The sequence below is a fragment of the Psammomys obesus genome, unplaced genomic scaffold (genome assembly GCF_907164565.1).
Source record: "Psammomys obesus unplaced genomic scaffold, mPsaObe1.curated_primary_1811, whole genome shotgun sequence".
In the NCBI taxonomy this organism is placed as follows: domain Eukaryota; kingdom Metazoa; phylum Chordata; class Mammalia; order Rodentia; family Muridae; genus Psammomys; species Psammomys obesus.
Window position 1 is genome coordinate 8,642,604 of NW_026589137.1, and position 23,744 is coordinate 8,666,347.

Genomic DNA, 23,744 nt, shown 5'->3' on the forward strand with positions numbered 1-23,744 from the left:
CCAATAAAAAGACTCAGACTAACAGAATGGATGTGTAAACAACACCCAACAATCTGTTGCATAAAAGAAACACACCTAAGTCAGGAAGATAGACATTACCTGAGATTAAAATTCTGGAAAACAGTTTCCCAAGCAAATGGACCCAAGTATCAAGGAGGAGTAGCCATTCTAATATCTAATAAGATAGATTTTCAACCAAAATTAATCAAAAGAGATGGGGAAGGTCACTTCATCCTCATCAAAAGAAAATTACACCAAGAAGACATCACAATTCTTTACATCTATTCCCCAAATACAAGGGTGCACACATTTGTAAAAGAAATATTAATGAAGCCTAAACAACACGTAGATCCCCAAACATTAATAGTGGGAGACTTCAACACCCCACTCTCAACAAAGGACAGGTAAACAAAACAGAAATTAAACAAAGAAAAAAAATGACTCTAACAGAGGTAATGAATCAAATGGACCTAACAAACATCTACAGAAATGTTCACCCAAACACAAAACAATTTATCTTCTCAGCACTTCATGTAACCTTCTCCAAAACAGACCATATTGTTCATGAAGCAAGCCTGAACAGATATAAGAAGATTGAACTAATCCCTTGTATCCTATCAGACCACTATGGACTACAGGTGGACTAAATAACAGAAATAGCAAAAAGTCTACACACACGGAAACTGAACAACATTTCTCAGTGACAGTTGGGTCAGGGAAGAAATTAAAGACTTCCTAGAAGTCAATGAAGATGAAGGCACAACATACCCAAACTTATGGTACACAATGAAAGCAGTGCTAATAGGAAAGTTCATGGCACTAAGTGCCTTCAAGAAGAAATTTGAAACATCTCATACAAGCAACTTAAAGGCTCACATGAAAGCTCTGGGGTAGGAGGTGGGGAAGAAGCAGACACACCCAAAATGAGTACTTGGCTGAAAATAAAGTCAAGGCAGAAATCAATAAACTAGAAACAAAGAGAACAATTCAAAATAATCAATGAAACCAAGAGCTGGTCAACAAGATCAACAAAACTTTAGCCAAACTAACTAAAAGGCAGAGAAAAGGGGGACATAACAACAGACACTTAGGAAATCCAAGCTATCATTAGGTCTTATTTCACAAGCCTATATGGTACAATATTTGAAAATATAAAAGAAATGTACAATTATCTTAATAGATTCCACTTACCAAAGATGAATCAAGACCAGATAAATAAATTAAGTAGTTCTATAGCCCATAAGGAAATAGAAGTTGTCATCAAAAGTCTCTCATACAAGAAAGGCCAGGGTCAGCTGGTTTCAGTGCCAGAACTTCAAAGAAGAGCTAACTCCAATTCTCTTCAAACTATTTCACAAAATAGAAACAGAAGAAACATTACCAAACACATTCTATGAAGCCACAGTCACCTTGACACCTAAACCTCACAAAGAACCAACAGAAAAAGAGAATTTCAAGCCAGTCTCCCTTATGAACAATGATGCAAAAGTGCTTAACAAAATACTCGAAAACTGAATCCAAGAACACATCAAAGACATCATCCATTCTGAGTAAGTAAGCTTCATCCCAGGCATTCAGGGGTGGTTCCGTATACAAAAATCTGTCAGTTTAATCCAGCATATAAACAAACTGAAAGAAAACAAAACAAAACAAAACAAAAAACCCCACATGATCATCTCCTTAGAGGCTGAAAAAGCATTTGACAAAGTCCAACATAGGTTTAAAGTTTTGGAGAGATCAGGGATACAAGGCACATACCTAAACAGAGTAAAGACAATATACAGTAAGCCTATAGCAAACATCAAATTAAATGGAGAGAAGCATAAATCAATCCCACTGAAATCAGGGACAAGGCAGGGCTCTCACTCTCTCCCTATCTTTTTAACATAGTACTTGAAGTCCTTGTTACAGCAATAAGACAATTAAAAGAGATCAAGTGAATTCAAATCAGAAAGTAAGATGTCAAAGCAGCACTATTTGCAGATGATAAGATAGTATACATGAGTGACCTCCAAAATTCTACAAGGGAACTCCTCCAGCTGATAAACACCTTCATCAAAGTGGCTGGATACAAAAATAAACTCAAAAATAAGTCAGTAGCCCTCCTGTATACAAAAGACAAGAGGACTGAAAAAGAAATTAGAGAGACAACACCCTTCACAGTAGCCACAAATAACAAAGTCCCAAGTTCCAGCCAAGACAAACTGGTACTAGAACAACACAGATAATCTGGCTGCTTGCTAAAATGGTAGCAGTCCTTTGTTTTCAAGACTAGAAAGAAGAAAATAACTTCAGAAATAAGACTTTCATTACACAAAGAAGCATCTCTTTTTTTTAAATTTTTTATTAATTACACTTTATTCATTTTGTATCCCCCCATAAGCCCCTCCCTCCTCCCCTCCCGATGATCCCACCCTCCCTCCCCTTTCTGCATGCATACCACTCCCCAAGTCCACTGATAGGGGAGGTTCTCCTCTCCTTTCTGATCTTAGTCTATCAGTTCTCATCAAAAGTGGCTGCATTGTCCTCTATTGTGGCCTGGTAAGGCTGCTCCCCCCTCAGGGGGAAGTGATCAACGAGCAGGCCAATCAGATTATGTCAGAGGCAGTCCCTCTTCCCATTACTATGTAACCCACTTGGATACTGAACTGCCATGGGCTACATCTGTGCAGGGGTTCTAGGTTATCTCCATGAATAGTCCTTGGTTGGAGTATGAGTCTCTGGGAAGTTCCCTGTGTTCAAATTTTCTTGTTCTGTTGCTCTCCTTGTGGAGTTCCCATCCCCTCCAGCTCTTACTATTTCCCACTTCTTACATAAAATTCCATTCACTCTGCCCATCAGTTGGCCATCAGGCTCAGCATCTGCTTTGACAGTCTATACTGCAGAGGCTTTCAGAGGCCCTCTGTGGCAGGTTCCTAGGTTGTTTCCTGTTTTCTTCTTCTTCTGATGTCCATCCTCTTTGCCTCTCAGGATGGGGATGGAACATTTTAGTTAGGGTTTTCTCTTTTGCTTGGTTTGTTTAGATGTACAGATTTTAGTGGGTTTATTCTATGTTGTATGTTTATATGAGTGAGTATATACCATGCGTGTCTTCTTGCTTCTGGGACAACTCACTCAGGATGATCCTTTCCAGGTCCCACCATTTACCTGCAAATTTCATGATTTCCTTATTTTTCATTGCTGAGTAATACTCCATTGTATAGATGTGAAGAAACTGTGGTACAAGAAGCATCTCTTAACTGCACGTGGTGGTATATGGCTATTATCCCAACACTTGAGAAGTGTGATGGGAGAGTTGGAGTCCAAGGTCATCTGTGGCTAATTAGTGAGCTTCAGACCAACCTACGCTATGTAAGACCCTATGTACTGCCTGAAAAAAAAAATCAACACTTAGAATAGTAAGTAGCTCAGGGTAAAGACCAAAGTTATTGGAGGACTATGTTCTATTGAGCCAAGGCAAGCCAACGAAAAGCTTAGAAGGCAAGCAGGCTGACACATGGCTCCCACTGTACCAGTCCCTGAATAAGCTTCTTAGCTTCTGGCTTGGGCCTACCGACCTACCAAATAGGTCTGTCTATTTTGTTTTAGAAAGAAGGCAGGAGAGAGGAAGTGAAGGAGAGAAAGAAAAAGAGAAATAGATAGAGACCAAGAGACCAAGAGAGGGGGAGGTTTGGCCAGTTCCCTAATGCCCCTGAACCAAATACAAAATATAAAAGTAGTGTTCATCAGTAAGAACAAGAATTCCTGCCAGGGAATTTTAATCTCACTCAGTAAGGATAATTCAGAAACAAAGCCCCCTCATGGCACTGTTCACCAGGGCATGGGACTACCCAGACAAATACATAAACAAACATTTGACCACCTCATTCATTCTACAAAACAAAATCTATGATAAAATTTTTGATACTAAAAGTTTGGTAAGGCCAGGCACGGTGGCACACACCTGTAATCCCAGCACTCAGAGAGGCAGAGGCAGGCAGATCTCTGTGAGTTCCAGGCCAGCCTAGTCTACAAAGCTAGTCTAGGACAGCCAAGGCTACATAGAGAAACCCTGTCTCAAAAAAAATTTTAAAAAGTTTCCTAAGCTAGAGCTTGATATATTTTTTGATATCTAAGAATTACCTTTCAAGATGATAAGGTATTTCCTATTTTCATCTAATACCTTTATAGATATCAAGCAGCTCAATTAAAACAAAGTCCAATATCATTGGCCCATAGGTATGTGCTTGGAAGATATAATGGACAGATATAGAAGAAAAATTAAAAAGGAAAACTAGAAAAGTTCAAATTATGTATATATATATATATGTATATATATACATTACTTCATTTCAGAAAGTCAGTTTTGAAATATTCACATATCTGAATATACTGAAGAGTGCAAGACAACAGCTGTGACCTCTTGTCTTTCCTCAATTACTCAGTAGTAGGAAAGATTGCAATAACTGTTAGTGGTCTGCCTTACCTGAGTTCTTGTTAACATTCTAATTTTAGGGAAAGAATTTGAGGAGGAGAAAGATAATAAGGCTATCACGAACCATAAGATTAAAGTATCTTTATAATAGTAGCAAAACTAAAAATATTTAAAAGTGAAGGATGTACATATAAAATCAAGAAACTCATAGCAAAAAGTAAAAAAAAAAAAGTGTGGACGATTGATTTGATAAGGAAATTTGGCTTTGTAATACTGCTAAAAAAAATAGAAAAACAATCCCATTCATAATTTCCTTTAAAAATACACTAGAATAAATCTATCCAAGAAAAGAAAAGACTTCTATAAAGAAAAAAAAAAACTTTAAAATATTGAAGAATAAATTTGAAGAAGATACTAAAACATGGAAGAGGATACTAGAACATGAAAAGACTTTTCTCAGGCTCCTAGACTGAAAGAATTAGTATTGTGAAAGAGGCTATATTCTACCATAAGCAATCTACAAATTTTGTGACATTTTCTTCAAATTTCCAAAGACATTCTTCACAGACATAGAAAATGCACTCGTAAAATTCACATGGAAAAGAGTGTGAGATGGCACAGTAGGTAAAACCACTTGCCACCAGACCTGATGACCTGAGTCCAGTCTCAAGGATCTCGGGTAGAAGGTGAAAATCATCTCCTACAATTTGTCTTGTGACCACACACACATACTATTGTAGCATACAGATTCTCATACACAAGGACACTATATAAACATATAAAACGAAATAAATTTTTTAAAGCTTATGGAAGTACAAAAGGCCCTAGGTAACCAAAGCAATTCTGACTGAAAAACAAGGCTGGGGGTATTTGTATTCCTGACTTTAAGCTATAGTACAGAAATATAGTACTGAAATGGCCTGGAACTGGCACCAAAACAAACATAAAAATCTACAGATTAAAAGAATTGAGGACCTAGATATTAGTTTAAGCAACATTCAGCTATGTGTTATGATATAAATGCCCCAAAGAAACATTAAAGAACAGACAGACTCTTCAATAAATGGTGCTAGGAAAACTAGATAACCACGTTAAGAAGAATAAAATTAGATCTTTTCTTCACTCTTCACACACACACACACACACACACACACACACACACACACACAACTCCAAATGGATAAAAAAAACAAAAACATCCCGTAATATAAGACTTGAAACACTGAACTTAATAGATAAAAAAAAGCAAAAACAAGGGAAAAACACTCTAAGATGTAGGTATAGGCAATTGACTTTCTGAATATAATTCCAGTCACTTGGAAAACAATATCAGAGACAGTTCCTGTTCCCATTACTAGGGAACCCACGTGTACACTGAGCTGACAGGGGCTACATCTGTGCAGGTGTTCTAGATTATCTCCATGAATGGTCCTTGGTTGGAGTATCAGTCTCAGAAAAGACCCCTGGGCCCAGATTTCTTGGTTCTGTTGCTCTCCTTGTGGAGCTCCTTTCCCTTTCAGGTCTTTCTATCTCCCCTTTCTTTCATAAGATTCCCTGCACTCTGCCCAAAGTTTGGTTATGAATCTCAGCATCTGCTTTAATACCCTGCTGGGTAGAGTCTTTCAGAGGCCCTCTATGGTAGGCTCCTGTCTTGTTCCTTGTTTTCACCCTCTTCCGATGTCTATCCCATTTGCCTTTCTCAATGAGAATTGAGCATCTTACCCAGGGTCCTTCTTCTTGATTAGATTCTTTAGGTGTACAGATTTTAGTATGATTATCCTATATAATATATATAATATCCACTTATAAGTGAGTATATACCATGTGTGTCTTTCTACTTCTGGGATACCTCACTCAGAATGATCTTTTTTAGTTCCCACCATTTGCCTGCAAATTTCATGATTTCTTTGTTTTTAATTTTTGAGTAGGATTCTATTGTGTAAAGGTACTACAATTTCTGTATCCATTCTTCAATTGAGGGACTTATGGGCTGTTTCTAGCTTCTAGCTACTACAAATAAAGTTGTTACAGACATGGTTGAGCAAATGTCCTTGTTGTTTACTTGAGCATCTTTGGGGTATATGCCTAGGAGTGGTATAGCTGGGTCTTGAGGAATCACAATTCCTAATTGTCTGAGAAAGCACCAGATTGATTCCCAAAGTGGTTGTACAAGTTTACATTCCCACAAGCAATGGAGGAGGGTTCCCCTTTCTCCACATCCTCTGCAGCATGTGTTGTCCCTTAAGTTTTTCATCTTAGCCATTCTGATGGGTGTGAGGTTAAATCTTCCCTCCCTGGGTCTTAAATGGAGTACTGGTGTCTCTGTCTCCAAACATAACCTGAAGTGGTGCCTTAGAATATCTGCAGAGAAAACTCACAAAAATGGCTTCTACTTCAATCACTACATTTTGTAAAAATCTTCTAACAAATGAGAAAAACTTGAAATATGAAAGATGGCAATTTGGGTTATTATCCTGATTATGCCACTTATTAGTACTGTAGTCCTGGAGTCATTTATTTGTGTCATGCTAAAAATATTCAAGGCAGATGATGATTCTGTTATATAGGCAAGAATAAGTGAAAGGACTAATGAGATAAGGTATGCAAAAGAAATTGATAACTACAAAGCTCTAAAAAAGAGAAGTAAAAGCCTGCTGACTCTAGAGACATTTCAGCTGGGATTGACAGTGTCCAAGAGGGACTTTTCTAATGAGAGACATAAACTCTCAAGATAGTATAGTATTCAAGAAACTTAAAAAGTAAATAAAAGTTCCACAGTACAAAGTACATTACAAAATGTATCTAATTTAATTTGTTGAACTTTTCATAAAAAGTAGTAGTAAAATGTCACTAACTAAATTATACTTTAGAAAGATTCGGGTAGACTGACAGTCTAGAGAAAGCTCTATGAATCACTGGTGATAATCAGATTACACCAAACTCTCTGCTAAAAAATAAATCTGAGTAAATCATTAATCTGTGTATACAAACTGAAAACAAGTTAGCTCCTGGGTATATTTTGTCTATTTCAGGATTTTTAATTATAAATTTCTGTTAGCCCTTTACCAGCTTCTCTCACACATCCTTGGTATTGTTGGCTTTCTTTTTGTCGTGGTCTCATGCTTTTGCTTGTATTTTGTTGTTGTTGTTGAAGTTTTTTATGTTAATCACAGGTTATTTACTTTGTATCCCAGCTGTAACCCCCTCCCTCATTCCCTCCCAAGCCCATCCTCCCTCCCTTATCTTCTCCCTGCCCCTTTCCAAGTCCACTAAGAGGGGAGGACCTCCTCACCCTCCATATGACCCTAGCTTATCAATCTCTTCAGGACTGGCTGCAATGTACTCTTCTGTGGCCTAGCACGGCTGTTCCTCTCTCGTGGGAGGGGAGTGGAAGAGTTTGCCTTTGAGTTCATGTCAGAAATAGTCCCTGTTCCCCTTATTAGAGAACCCATTTGGACACTGAGCTACCATGGGCTGTATCCGAGTAGGGTTTCTAGGTTATGTCCATACATGGTCCTTGGTTGGAGAAACAGTCTCATGAAAGACCCCTGTGCCCTGATATATTTGGTCCTTGTGGTGCTCCTGTACTCTCCAGGTCTTACTAATACCTCCTTCTTTCATATGATTCCCTGTACTCTGCCCAAGGTTTGGTTATGAGTCTTAATATCTGCTTTGATACACTGCTAGTTAGAGTCTTTCAGAGGCTCTCTGCGGTAGGCTCCTGCCCTGTTATTTGTTTTCTCCTACATCCAATGTCCATCCCATTTGTCTTTCTAAGTGAGGATTGGTAATCTTACCCCGAGTCCTCTTTCTTCTTTATCTTCTTTAGGTGTATAGATTTCAGTATATTTATCTTATCTTATAGGTCTATGTGTGTTTTTCTGCTTTTGGGATACCTCACTCAGGATGATCATTTCTAGGCCCCACCATTTGCCTGCAAATTTCATGATTTCCCTGTTTTAAATTGCTGAGTAGTATTCCATTCTGTAAAAGTACCACAATTTCTGTATCCATTCCTAAACTAAAGGATATCTGGGTTGTTTCCAGGTTCTAGCTATTACGAATAAAGCTGCTATAAACATGGTTGAGCAAATGTCTTTGTTGTGTACTTGAGCAACTTTTGGATATATGCCTTGGAGTGGTATAGCTGGATTTTGAGGAATCACTATTCCCATTTGTCTGAGAAAGTGCCAGATTGATTTCCAAAGTGGTTATACAAGTTTGCATTCCCACCAGCAATGGAGGAGAGTTCCCGTTTATCTGCATCATCTCCAGCATGTGTTGTCAGTTGAGTTTTTGATCTTAGCCATTCTGATGGATGTAAGGTGAAATCTCAGGGTCGTTTTGATTTGCATCTCCCTGATGACTAAGAATGTTGAGCATTTCTTTAAGTGTTTTTCTGCTATTCTACAGTCCTCTACAGAGAGTTCTCTGTTTAACTCCATGCCCCATTTTTAATTGGATTACTTGATTTGTTGTTTTTTAACTTCTTGAGTTCTGTATATATACTGGATATTAGCCCTCTGTCTGATGTAGGGTTGGTGAAGACCCTTTCCCAGTCTGAAGGCTGTCGTTTTCTTTTGATGACAGTGTCTTGTGCTTTATAGAAGCTTTTCAGTTTCATGAGGTCCCATTTTTTAATTGTTGATCTTAGAGCCAAGAACACATAAAAGATATCATCTACCATGACCAAGTAGGCTTCATCCCAGGCATGCAGGGGTGGTTCAATATACAGAAATCCATCCATGTAATCCACCATATAAACAACCTGAAGGAGAGAAAGCACATGATCATCTCCTTAGAGGCTGAAAAAGCATTTGACAAAATCCAACACCCATTCATGTTTAAAGTTTTGGAAAGAGCAAGGATACAAGGAACATACCTGAACACAGTAAAGACAATATACAGCAAGCCTATAGCCAACATCAATCTAAATGGAGAGAAACTTAAATCAATCCCACTGAAATCAGGAAAAAGCCAAGGCTGCTCACTCTCTCTTTTTCTCTTCAACACAGTACTTGAAGTCCTAGCTAGAACAGTAAGACAACTAAAAGAAATTGAGGGGATACAAATTGGAAAGGAAGAAGTCAAAGTATCATTATTTGTAGACAATATGATAGTATGTATTGGTGATGTCAAAAATTCAACTAGAGAACTCCTTCAGCTGATAAACACCTTCAGCAAAGTGGCTGGATACAAAATCAACTCAAAAAATCAGAAGCCCTCCTGTATACCAAAGAAGATAGGGCTGAGAAAGAAATTAAGGAAATGACACCCTTCACAATAGCCACTAATAACGTAAAATACCTTGGGGTGACTCTAACCAAGCAAGTGAAAGATCTGTTTGAGAAAAACTTCAAGTCTCTGAAGAAAGAAATTGAAGAAGATATCAGAAGATGGAAAGATCTCCCATGCTCATGGATTGGTAGGATTAACATAGTGAAAATGGCCATTCTGCCAAAAGCAATCTACAGATTTAATGAAATTCCCATCAAAATACCAACACAATTCTTTACAGAACTTGAAAGAAAAATTCTCAACTTCATATGGAGAAACAAAAAATCCAGAATTTCCAAAAAATTCCTGTACAACAACAGATCATCTGGAGGTATTTCCATCCCTGATCTCAAGCTGTAATACAGATCAGTAGTAATAAAAACTGCATGGTATTGGCATAGAAACAGAAAGGAGGATCAATGGAACCGAATAGAAGACCCAGAAACAAACCCACACATCTATGAATACTTAATTTTTGACAAAAAAGCCAAAACCATACAATGGAAAAAAGACAGCATCTACAACAAATGGTGCTGGTCCAACTGGATGTCTATGTGCAGAAAAATGAAAATAGATCCATATTTATCACCCTGCACAAAACTAAAGTCTAAATGGATCAAAGACCTCAACATAAAACCAGACACATTAAATCAGTTAGAAGAAAAATTAAGGAAGGCCCTAGAACTCATCGGCACAGGAGACTATCTCCTGAACAGAACACCAACAGCACAGGCTTTTGCTTGTATTTTAAAGTGTAGTGAAACTGACCTATAGTCATAGCAGAGAATATTACATATTCTCTCAACCTCACCTGCAAAAGCCACTTCCCCAGAAGGAAAGTGGTGGGATTAAGGAGAGGAGACACATAACAACGTGATTGTAACCAGAAACAGTCCATGAGAAAGAAAAAAAAGAAAAGAAAAGAAAAGAAAAGAAAAGCCGAAGTTTGCAGACAAGAAAAACAGTTCACATCAGCATTTAAGGTAGAGACCAGGCTACAGACTGGGTTAGGTAACTAGAAATAAAACATAAGAGGAGGAGGAGCCAGGATATAAAACATTTGAAAAGCAAGCTACTTTGCATGCTAGTGTCTTCTATTTATATAAGGCTGTGTGCATATTGAACTAGGTGAAGTGCTTAAAAATGGAATAAACCTTCAGCATCCTGACAAATAAGTGATCTGCTATCTAGATGTGAGAAATACTGAAGTTCTTTTTGGATGACAGTGATATAGGTTACATTAATCATAGAGATAATAGGCATAATCTTTGTTCTTGAAAGGGACAATGGAGAAAAAAAATCTCTTCTAACAAAGGAACCCTTAGACTGGAGCAGAAGAAAGAACTTGTCTGGTCCTCCTTATGATACAAATAAAAAATCACAATGACCCATTAAAATGGCTCTGAGAAAAATGACTGCTATTTCTGGAAGTCAGCACTGAAAAGGCTATAGTGACAAACCACAGAAAATCAGAGCAACCTCTTCTTCAAGGCTAGTTCTGTTTTACCTTTGCAAAACATTCATAATATTGGACTGAATTTGGTGAAGGAGAATGGGGGTTCTATCTGGATTATCTACTATCTTTATTCAGTAAGAACGGCATACACTGATAATTTCATCATTAAACTTCACTGATTTTAACCTGAATTCTCCTGTTTGCCATTCTGTATCAAGTATATAAATGACTGACAATTGTGCCCTCACTCTGTGCTATGCATAACCCAGTGGATTCCAAATCCAATAAACATCTCTAATGTTTTGAAAACATTTATTATATTAATAAATAGTTGGTTTTAGGCCTCTCATTTTGATCTTTTTTATATAATTTAAAGATATTTTTTATTTTTATTATTAATTACATTTTATTAACTCTGTAGCCCAGCTGTATCCCCCTCCCTCACTCCCTCACAATCCCACCCTCCCTCCTTCATCTCCTCCCTGACCCTTTCCAAGTCTACTGATTGGGGAGGACCTCCTCCCTTGTCATCTGACATTGTTTTTATCAGGTATCTTCAGGACTGGCTGCAAAGTCCTCCTCTGTGGTCTAGCAGGATTGTTCCTCCCTTGGGGATTGGGGAGGTCAAAGAGCCTACCCTTGAGTTCCTATCAGAAATAGTCCTTGTTCCCCTTACTGTGGGAAACCAATTGGTTACTGAGCTACCATGAGCTACATCTAAGAAGATGTTCTAGGGAGCAATGGATACAGAAATTGTGGCATTTTTACACAATGGAATACTACTCGGCAATCAAAAACGAGGAAATCATGAAATTTGCAGGCAAATGGTGGGATCTAGAAAAGATCATTCTGAATGAGGCAACCCAGAAGGATAAAGACAAACATGGTATATACTCGCTTATATAGACCTATAAGATATGATATACACACTGAAATCTATACACCTAAAGAAGATAAACAAGGAAGAGGGCCGGGGTAAGATGATCAATCCTCACTTATAAAGACAAATGGAATAAGCATTGGACGTAGAAAAAATAAGTAACAGGATAGGAACCTACTGCAGAAAGCCTCTGAAAGACTCTACCTAGCAGTGTATCAAAGCAGATACTAAGACTCATAACTAAACCTTCAGCAGAGTACAGGGAATCATATGACACCGTCATCAAAACAAAACGACTGCCTACAGATTGGGAAAGAATCTTCACTAACCCTTTATCTGACAGAGGACTAATATCCAGTATATACAAAGAACTAAAGAAGCTGAAAAGCAGCAAACCAAGTAACCCAATTAAAAATGGGGAACAGAGCTAAACAAAGAATTCTCGACAGAGGAATATCAAATGTCAGAGAAACACTTAAAGAAATGCTCAACCTCATTAGCCATCAGGGAAATGCAAATCAAAACGACCCTGAGATTTCACCTTACACCCATCAGAATGGCCAAGATGAAAACCTCAAGTGACAACACATGCTGGAGATGATGCAGATAAACGGGAACTCTCCTCCATTGCTGGTGGGAATGCAAACTTGTATAACCACTTTGGAAATCTATCTGGCGCTTTCTAAGACAATTAGAAATAGTGCTTCCTCAAGACCCAGCTATACCACTGCTAGGTATATACCCAAACTTTGCTCAAGTACACAAAAGGGATATTTGCTCAACCATGTTTATAGCAGCTTTATTTGTAATAGCCAGAACCTGGAAACAACCCAGATATCCATCAACGGAGGAATGGGTACAGAAATTGTGGTATTTTAACACAATGGAATACTACTCAGCAATCAAAAAGGAGGAAATCATGAAATTTGCAGGCAAATGGTGGGATCTAGAAAAGATCATTCTGAGTGAAATATCCCAGAAGGAAAAGAAGGGGGAGTTAGTATGACGTGGAAAGAATAGGAGCTCCACAAGGACCAAATATATCTGGGCATTTTGATCTTAACAAGTGTTCTTATCTTCTTCAAATAATAGTAAAGACAATAGAGACATAAGTCCAACTTGAATTCATCTTCAAGTAAGTGAAGAGCTGGGACTAGAATCATTTCAAGAATGACTTTGTCATTTGCACTATTTGACACATAGCAGCATAGACTAATCTTTCTATCTAAGTCATCATAACATGATTTTTCTCTTTTGTTTTGAACCTATACTGTTGTGACATTCCTTGCCTGGAAGGAAAGAATTAAATGATTTTTCAGGAAACATAACCTTGTATAAAGCTAGTATGTTTTGGGTGAAAACAAGAGTGACCTGATTTTAGATAACCTAAATATACAAAAGGAGAAAGTTGCAAAACAGTCATGTGGAAGATGACTGCATTTATAAGGGAGCACTCTACAGAACTTCCTGCATGCAGTTAAGTATTTAAGATCATTACTTGGCAGAACACTCTGGGATGCAGAAACAAAGTTCAATATAAAGATCCATTGCCAAATGAAGGCCAAAAGGATGAAATAAGCATCCTTGAAGTAATAGTGGAAGTCAGGAAGAAATAAACTCTCTCTAACAGAGCCTTTGTGTACCTGGAAAATACTAGGGATCTAGTAGTCAGCCTAGTGTGTGGCTTTTCTTAGTTGCTCAGAAAGCAGTATCCCCAATCCTAAGGACAGACTTGGGTATACTGTGTGCTTCTCCCTGTGTCTCATGCCCTCCAGTCTGGTATTAAGTCCTGTGAAGCAACTCTAAAATTCTCCTTTTTTTCCTTTCTAGATGGATTGCCTTCTTTTGCAGTGTAAGTTCCATTCTGTTACAACTTAATTCCCCATTGGTACAACCACTGGAATCACTTTGTACAGCTTTCTTTTTATCTTTTTTTCTGTAAAAACTGAAGAGGGCTTCCCAGAGCCTAACTTCTCAACTAGATTTTCAAAATATTTGCCAACATATAGCTAGATTCACCTTACCTATTCCTACATTATTTCCTTTCTTACCCAAGACAGTGTGAATACCCATCCAATATTTCTGACATAGTGGATATTATCCCAGCTCCTATAGCTACCTATTCAAATCCTACCCAACCTTAAAGATTCAACTCAGGTTCTACTCTTCTATTTATTTTCCCAACTACCACTCTTAGTAACTCAACCTAATCTTAACCTTGAGGATTTTATTTAGTGCCACCTCTGCCCAATGAATTTACCTCTTTTTTGATTAGACATGGAAAAAATTGGCTGGCATAGCAGTACTGATATGGATGCCTAGCATTCATTGGGAGTTCATGCCATTCTTGGCTATATAGTAAGTTTAAGGACATATTGAACTACCGGAGACCCTATATTAAAACAACAACAAAAGAAATGGTATAACAATGAACTGTTAAAATCTCGAAAGCATTTTGTAATGTCCTGCCCTGAAACAGAGATGATTCTCTGTAACTATGGGGAGTGGTAGGCCCTTGTTGAAGGGCTCTGAATGTTTTATCTACACAAGATGAAAGTGATATATATTGAAAACTCTTAAATAAATGTATTTCATTCATGACAAAGTGTCAACTTGTTAAAGACACACAGATCCTTAGAACATCTGAGAAAAAAAAGAACTTTGAAATATCATTCACATCAAACATAGAAAAAAAAAAAACAAGATTAAGTTCTGTTTCCTGGGATTTACTGTGTTTTCTTCCCCCTTAGAAGCCACTGTTGATAAAGAAAACCAATTTTAGGAAACGCACCAGTTTGAAATGAGAGATTCAAAAAATGCAATTGGTAATTTGACTTCTGAGAAGCTATACTGGGGAAATACTTGTGAATATGTAAAAAGATATTTTTATCTAAGTATATGTGCATATCAAATGTTAATTTATAACAATGGACATAAGTGGATACAATCTTAAGTGTCTCCAAACTGGAGAATAGTCAAGTGCATTAAGACTAATTAACATGATATATTAGTATGTGACACTATGAAACACATTCTCTCAGTCTGACCTCAAGACCACTCTTCTATACAAGGGGAAATAGTGCTGGGCAGGGTGAATATATAGAATGCATTAAGGTAGAAAATGATTCATTAAATTTTTCTAAAAAATTATAAGTAAAAACACTGGGTAAGAAAACCTGTGTTAAGAATGAACACATTAAAATAGGGGAAAGGAAAAGGGTTATTTTAATCATGTCATTTGAATTCTTATGAAAAACTGTTCATAATTTGCTCATGCATATATTTTTCTAGTTTTTATTTTTGAAATCATTCTTTAGACATAGAGAAGTAGCAAAAAAAAAAAAATCTAAGGAACTCCCACATACCCTTTGTTACTAATTTTTTAAATAAGTTCCTCTACGCCATTTAAAGAGATGTTGCTAACAAACTCCTGTGTGAACATTGTCACTTTAGATTTCAAAGTTAAGGGGTAAGCGAAAGAAGACAGATACTGATTTGTTGTGACCTACATAATCAGGGAAAAAAGCAACTCTCAGACTAATAACCAGATGCAAGACTTTTAACCAATTACACTGCCTTCAATTTGCTACAATCAGTGTCATTCCATTCTGTCCTTCTCTTGACTGCTTTAAAGAACATCGTGCAGACATTGTGATAATGAATTTTGAGCAACAGATTTAAGGCCCCCATGCAGCTGAGTGACTTGAGCGAGAAAGTAAAAATTATTGATTCAATCCAGCTGCCAGTGGTTTGACAAAACATCCCTGGACATTAGCAAGTAGAAGAAATATCTTACATGAGTAACAGCACTGCACACACAGGCAGAGCCATAGAAATGCATTATACCAATTAAAGGACCCAAATGTGATCTGTGTAGTTTCTCTAGAATTGCAAGTCTTCTTCACTATAGGTATTTCAGAAAAGAAAAAGACATTTGGCCCTACAAGCATGAAAATGTTCTGTATCTCTCATATCCAGTAGAGTCTCCTGAGCTACATGTGACTATTAAGTGTTTAAAATATGACTGGTACATTTATACATGCTTTATGGCTACTGTACTTGACAGCAGAAATCTAGATCTTTCTACATCCTTTAAAGAAAATATCTCTCCAGTTCGAATCTTTTTCTTTTCTCTATGATGACTACACACTAGGTACATCCCCTGCCAACAGCACTAGGTACCATTTATAATGATGGTGATCAATCTCTGGTGCATGTTATATTTACTTGGGCAGCTTTCTTTTAAAGTTAATGTAAGAGAGTGGGCGATCCAGGCATAGGTACTTTTAAAAACTCTTCAAGTGGTTCTAACATACAGCAAACGAGGAGTCCCTTTGAACAATGTATTGCTAGCTGTGAATTCTATCTCGGTAGTTCTCAGGGCTTAGTTCCATATGTTGACTAGCTTCTCCTAACACTCCAGAACTTATGTTTCATTTCCCTTTCCAAAACCCTTCAGTCTATAATTTCTGAACCTCTATAGCTCTAATATTTATTCTCTTTTTTACGTAGTCTATGTTCCCCAGTTTATTATGGCTTGCTTTTCTCATTTCCTTTTCTGCATGTTTTTTTCATCCTTTCTCCTTTTTCTCCTACCCTCCCTCTTAATACGTCTGTCTTTCTGTCTCTATCTCTCTGTGTGTGTCTTTCTCTTGTTTTTTTTTTGTTTGTTTGTTTGTTTGTTTGTTTGATTGGTTTGGTTTTTGTTTTGGTTTTTGTTTTGAGCCAGGGTCTCACTATGTAACTTTCACTGTCTTGGAACTCGCTTAGCAGACCAGGCTGGCTCGAAGTTACAGATTATCTGTCTGCCTCTGCCTCTGGTTCCCATTTTCTGGGATTAAAGTTGCATTCCACCATGCTTGGCTTTAGTTATTTTCTTAATGGTTACCTTAGAAGTTACAGTTAGTATCTTTGAGTGTTTCTCAAATGTATAAATTTATTTAATTTACCAAATATTGGTAAATCAATCTGTCAGATACTCAGTGTTGATTTTTGGCTGGAGGGAAAGGGTGTGATTCCAGTTCAGGAGTAACCAACGAAATATGTAAATGCAACTTCTTGCTGGGTCTGCCTGGATGTTGAGCTATCTGTGCTTCTTAAGCTAGGCCTAGGAAGTGTGTGATATAAGGCAGGAAGAAATCCAAGTTGGTGACTAGACTGGACTACATGATCAACTTAAACCGGGCCTTCTGGGAATGTGGAACTGGCACAGGTGGGTGGGAATCTGGGGCATTCATGGCTGAACTAGTGCACAAAGTGCATGACCAGAGCTAAGCCTAAGTGTCTGGGAACGGTGCTAAGTGAGCATGTTCTAGGGAATTTACTGGGCTAAGACAGTGTCTATACTTGGTGAATGGAAAGAGGCCTGGGAATAGAAGGCGTGGAAAGCTGATAGTAATACCTTTCTATTAGGATGACTGATGTTTAGTATAGTGACAGAATTCCTTATGGTGACATTTTTGATGGTATGTTTTCTTCACTTTGCTCAAATTTTTCATGTAATTTTTCTGCATTTATCATTCTGTTTAAACATCATAGTTGCCCAATTTTGTATAAAACCTGGATATGGATACCTTTTGAAATGTATGCCCTACACCCCCCTAGCAATGGGCAAAGAGACACCTTATTGATGGTATTTTTCTTAGATATGGGGAGAGCATTTGGACGTCCTTTGTTCATCCTAACTTGATGCCTAGCTTGGTGGCCAAAGCTGTTTTATGCCTATGACACATAAAAAAAATCACAGTGCAGCCCAGGAGGAAGAAAACAGACAGAGGCCTTCATTCCACCATGCCATGAGTTATAGGTGGGGGGAGATAACCACAGTCCTGCCCTGCCCAAAGACATGGGGTGAGCCATAGACTCATAGATCCCTGCCTTCTACCATACAGAATAGTAAGGGAGAAGGAAGACAGACAAAGAAAGGTGGCCTGCCATGCTACCCACAGACCTGCCTTCCAGTGCACAGCACAGACTGGTTGTAGACACCTGCTTGCTTGTCACTCCTTACACATTGACTGAGGATGTCACCCAAAGGGCCCAGCCTTACCATCAGAACCACCACAATGTGCAAATATGTGGTAGTCAGATGGGAGATAAAGAAACGTGAAGCAGCTTGAACATTATAAAGAGAGATGGAACTGGAGACTTGAGGAAGGAGAGGGGTAGGCTGATGTAAGTAGATAACCCTGAAACTTGGAGACTTGGTAAGGGCCGTAGTAAGGTCCCACCCTGAGCTGCTGTTGGGGGCTATGTAGTCTGTGTATCATATTATCATTAGAGAATATGGGGACATACCTGATCAGAATGCCACCCATGACCACATTGATGTCCAGAAGCTGTGCAGAACTGGCACCACCCTTCATTGGCTGTGGCATTTGGGAGAGCAGGCACCACTTCTTATTGGTAGTAGCACTCAGAAGAGCTTCCCCAGGCAGCACAGTGGAACAGGTTGCTGGTGTCAAGGGTGTGAGTGAGCCAGCCCCCAAATCATGAATGTGGGGGTGCTGACTGAAAGTTGCTCACAGAATCATGAGCTTGGGAGAGCTATCCCTGCCACTCACCAGCTGCAGTACTCAGGAGACCAGGCCCTGCACCTCACCTGGACAGCACAGTAGACCTGGTCTTGGTGGCAGAGGCACAGGTGAGCTGGGCCCAAAGATGTGATGGAGGGAGAGCTGGCCCTGTCAATCCTCTACCATGACATGGCCTGGGCTCAGGGAGATGACTTCTGTTCCCTTGCCTGTCTTGCCCTGGTGACACGGATAAAGGAGAGCCAGTGTGCTGATCAACTCAGCTACCACTGAGGCTCAGATCCAAGGTTCTGACTTTCTTCATCCCAAAATGTCTATCATCTGTGAATGGTTGAGACATAGGAAAGGACCAGTCTTGCTGATCCAAAGCTGCAGGATCTCCATGACACCACAGGGCAACAAAACTAACCAGGAGGAATCTTGGTTAGGATTTCATATTGATGGTGTCACAAAAGCCAGAGACCTCCAACTAGACCAATGGATCGTTGTAATGAACATTTGCAAGTGAAAGTGTGGCCAGAAGCATAAACACACTGTGACATACCACAGTTTCCACAGTGTGACTTTTTTCCTATGCTTTGGTTTTGTTTGTGTGTGTGTGTGTGTGTGTGTGTGTGTGTGTGTGTGTGTGTATGTTTTACTTGGGGGGGGAAGGTTGCATGAACAAATGGCAGATATAAGGGGATGGGAAAATGAGGAGGACTGGAGTACATTATGTGAAACTCACAAATAATCAATTAAAATAAATAAATAAAGTGTTAAGTCCACATATTGGAAACTGTATTTTGTAGATAAAATCTGTCCATTCAGTAAAACATTTTCCTGTCCCCTTAGGCCTTATTTTATATTCTCCAATTATTTTGTTACATGAGTAGTATTCCTTTTTTCTTAAACTTATTCCTAAGAATTTTTATATAATATCCCTATGATGAACTGGATGTTATTAATGTAAATTTCTAAATAATGGTGATAATTTTCTTGTATTTTGTTGTCTCACCAAAATTTTCTGTATTTATAACACGTTTTAAGTTTCTTGGATATTTTATATATGCATATTTTGTGTACATAAATATATTTTTTGCTTCTGTCCAAATATTTATACTGATTTCATGTGCTTCTCAATATATTACTCAAAATTTAAGAGTTGCATACCAGTACTTATAGTGCCATCTTTATGTTGTTCTTGGATTTTGATGGCTATGAGTTTACTATTTCACAAATTATTGGATTTATTATTAACTTGGAGTAATAAAATTTGTGTGGAATTATTTTGCTGTATAATTTTGCATAAATTCTTTAAGTAAATGAGTGCTTAATGCTAATATTTTATTCAGAATTTTTGGAGGTCCATGTCATGATTAAAATTGGTATACAGTTTTCATTGGCATTTTTATTAAGTTTGGATATTAAGATATTCTAGCTCCACAGAATTAGAGAGTACCCATTCTTTTTGTGATCTAAAATATTTTTTTGAAAATATATTCTTAATATTAAGAAAATTGGGTGTATTTTTAAGTTGTATACACAGCTACAAAGTCATTTGAACTGAGTGACTTTTAATACATATTGGAGACTATTTTAATATAACTATTGTTCAAATTTTCTCTCTCAGAGGTTTAATTCTGAGAAAATGCTATCATTTGAGGTGGGTTTTTTTGGGGTTTTTTTGTTTTTTTTTTTTTTTTACAAAATTGGATAAAAGTAAATTAGCAAAAGGAAGCTATTATCTTGAACATGCAAAAGTACAGAAATTGAGCAAAACTCATGGGGTCTAGTTCAATGACCCAAAGACAGCAGAAAGGCTGTAATTTATGGCAATCCTTACCATGTATGCTGCATTGCTTAGAGTCTGGCTTTCTTCACGTAATGGCTGCTGCAGTCTTTGAGATCATATGCAAATGACAACACTGGGAAAGAAAGAAAAATAAGACTAAGTCCTCCAGCACATCTCATTGGCCAGAATACATCAATTTTCTAAATATAGTGTCAACTCTTTCCAAATAAACAAAAATACCAATATCGGTTTAGCTTTATAGTAATTAAGATTCTGCATATGGTGAGGGAGTTGCTTCTTGCAGAAGGACATGGGTTTTGGGTGGTCTACATACAAACAAAAGCAAAGTTCTGCCAACAAAGCATTTCCCCATCTCTATCTCTACCACTACATCATGTAGTATTTCCATGTGTAATTTACTGAGAACCTACTAGTAAACAGGATGTATAAAGTTAGTGTTCATATGGTACTTATATTTGGACTGAAAGATCTAAGTGCTTAACTAGTAAACAAACAATATGCAGCCAATATAAGAAGTTTCTCCACTTGGATACTAAACTGCCATAGGCTACCTCTATGCAGGAGTTCCATGCCATCTCCATGAGTGGTCCTTAGTTCGAGTATCAGTTTCAAAAAAGACCCCTGTGCCGGGACTTTTAGGATCTCTTGCTGTCCTTGTTGACTTCCTGTCCTCTCCAGGTCTTATTATCTCCCATTTCTTTCATAAGATTCCCTGTACTCCGCCCAAAATTTGGCTTTTAGTCTCAACATCTGCCTGGATATCCTGCAGGGTAGACCTTTTCAGAGGCCCTCTGTGGTAGGCTCCTGTCCTGTTCCCTGTTTTCTCCCTCCTCCAATGTCCATCCTCTTTGCCTTTCTGAATGGGGATTGAGTATCTTAGCATAGTAATGGGGACAGGGGCTGTCTCTGACAATAACTGATTGGCCTGCTGTTTGATCATCTTCCCCCCCCCCAGGGGGGAGCAGCCTTACCAGGCCACAGAAGAAGACAATGAAGCCACTCCTGATGAAACCTGATAGACACTGGATCAGAGGGAAGGGGAGGAGGACCTCCCTTTTTAGTGGACTGGGAGAGGGATACGGGTAGGGAAGAGGGAGGGGGGTAGGAAAGGAAGTACAGGAAGAATACAAAGTGAATAAACTGTAATTAATAAAAATAAAAAAAAGATTATGAAAAACCTTAAAAAAAGAAATTTCTCCAATGAGGAAGCAGAGATGTTCTGATATATCAGTATAAATATGTCACTGGGAGTCATATAGTGCTATGTTCCTTTAGCAGAATAATAATATTAAATTTTTCACTAGGACCTAGGACCTATATAGTCTCATGTTTTTATCCACTCTAGCAGGGTCACAGGCATGTGTTCCATCCCATGGAGTGGGCCTCAAATAAAAATAAAATATTGGTTATTACAATGACATTAAGAAACATTAAGAATATTGATTTCAAAGAAGAAAACAATTAGACAGAGAAAAACATAATTATAAACATCAAATATTTCTAGATCATCTGTGGAAGGAAAAAATGACTTTTTGGATCATTGTTTCAGAGGGAGCAACCGCTTGGGACTGAAATTTGTAGGCATGTGATTTCAGCTCAGAACCAGAACTCACCATACAGGTAATAAAAAGAGAGATTTCTTTCCTATCAGTACTGGTGCTCATTAACCACATAGTCATCAACAAGGACATTGTCACAGGAACCTTTTCATTTGTCTGGAACATATTTTGGATGACCTGTAGAATATTTTGCAGAAGAGTAATCATATGCACTCGACAGATAGAAACTATTGTTACTACTTTAGTGTTTAAGAAGTTAGTTCTGAATCTGGTATTCAAGAGTGTAAGGCAGAACAATGATTTAAAGGCCAACTAGGGCTGCAGAGTAAGATCCTGTCTCAAAAATTCAAGAATAAATAAATCAAATAAAAGTAGGAATTGTGCAAAATGGTAGTTGGAAAGAAGCCAAAATCAACACCCCACAACCTTCTTCTTCTGACTAGTTCACAAAAGGGCTTTGTTGCATGGCATTTGTACTGTAGATAGAGTGTTTAGCATATACCAAGATTTATTAATTGTCAGATATTCATATTTTAGATAGCAAAAAATTATCAGATTAAATTTCTTTGCATCAGAATGTCAATGAAGGCATGTATTATTGGACACTTAACATGGATAATGGTGAGAGGTCACAGAGTTCCAATAGTAAAGCCCCAATTTATCTGACACACAGTCTAAGCAATGTGTAAATACCAGATTCCTCTGATGATGCTAATTTTTTAGTTGGGTGGAAAATCAGACTGTCTTCCTCACAGAAAGAGTCAGTGAGATGGGCTGGGATTTGGCAAGTAGACTTTGTACTCTGGCCTTCTGCCCAGTCCATCTATTTAGCTCCTTAAATCATATGATTTAATCCCACAAATGTCACAGGTGCCATTAGACAAACTCCCCTGGACAGAATCAAAGAAAAGACAGAACATGATAAGCCCTCTAAGACAGCTTGTTAGAAAATTCATAATCTTTCATGCTTGGGGGACTTCCCTGGTAATGGGGTTTCCTGGCAGAACAGTATGAAATACAGGCTGGTTTTGTTTTCTTTACTTAAGAACAGACATCAGTATTTGTCTTAAGTTAATGAAGTGCAATCTAGCAAATCAAAATATAAAGAGCAATTGGAAGGAATCTTTCTTGTTTTATTTATTTGTTTACGTATATGAGTGCTCCTCTGCCTGTACTCCTGCACACCAGAAGAGGGCATCAGATCTCAGTATAGATGGTTGTGAGCCACCATGTGGTTGCTGGGAATTGAACTCAGGACCTCTGGTAAAGCAGACAGTGCTCTTAAACACTAAACCATCTCTCCAGGCCCAGGAAGGAATCGTTCTGATAACAGTTCCTCAAGAGATCACAAACATTCCCACCATCAGTTCCTTACTCTCTGAGCAATGGTGAAGCAAGACTAAAAGCAAGCATAAGAAAAAGAGATCAGGTCTCCACCCTAACTGAGGTAAAAGCTGTGAGGGTCAACTGGCTCCATTGGTAGGATCTAGTCTAGACAAGCTCAAAGAATATAACAAGTCATTAAATATCTACACAGTCCTGTATGCCAAAAGGTAACAAAAGAAAGAGAATTTTGTTTTACTCTCAGCAAAGAGCTAAGCATGGCTACTTAAAAGAGGTTCCCAAGGTTGGACACAAGGCCTCTCCTTTTTCCTTTTATCACATCTTCCCTGTCGTTCTAGTCAAATCTTTTCTTTTATTTACAAGATAATAACATTTCTAATGGTGGACTTCATGTATAACTATTACTAGATTTCAGCCATATGTTTCATTATTGCTTCCACTGGCTGTTTTGGAGATGCAATGGCTTAATGAAAATGGTTCTGTGAA

General features: G+C 38.0%; 1 protein-coding gene and 1 non-coding gene across 2 annotated transcripts in view; both read left to right on the forward strand.

The window, feature by feature from the left end:
- Positions 1–23,744, forward strand: part of Trpc5 (transient receptor potential cation channel subfamily C member 5) — a 375,446-nt gene that overhangs the window by 203,756 nt on the left and 147,946 nt on the right. The gene's annotated exons all lie outside the window — the stretch shown is intronic.
- On the forward strand, positions 17,623–17,761 carry LOC129674920 (small nucleolar RNA SNORA48). Its single transcript, XR_008719858.1, has one exon. It is a non-coding gene; the product is annotated as a small nucleolar RNA SNORA48 (small nucleolar RNA).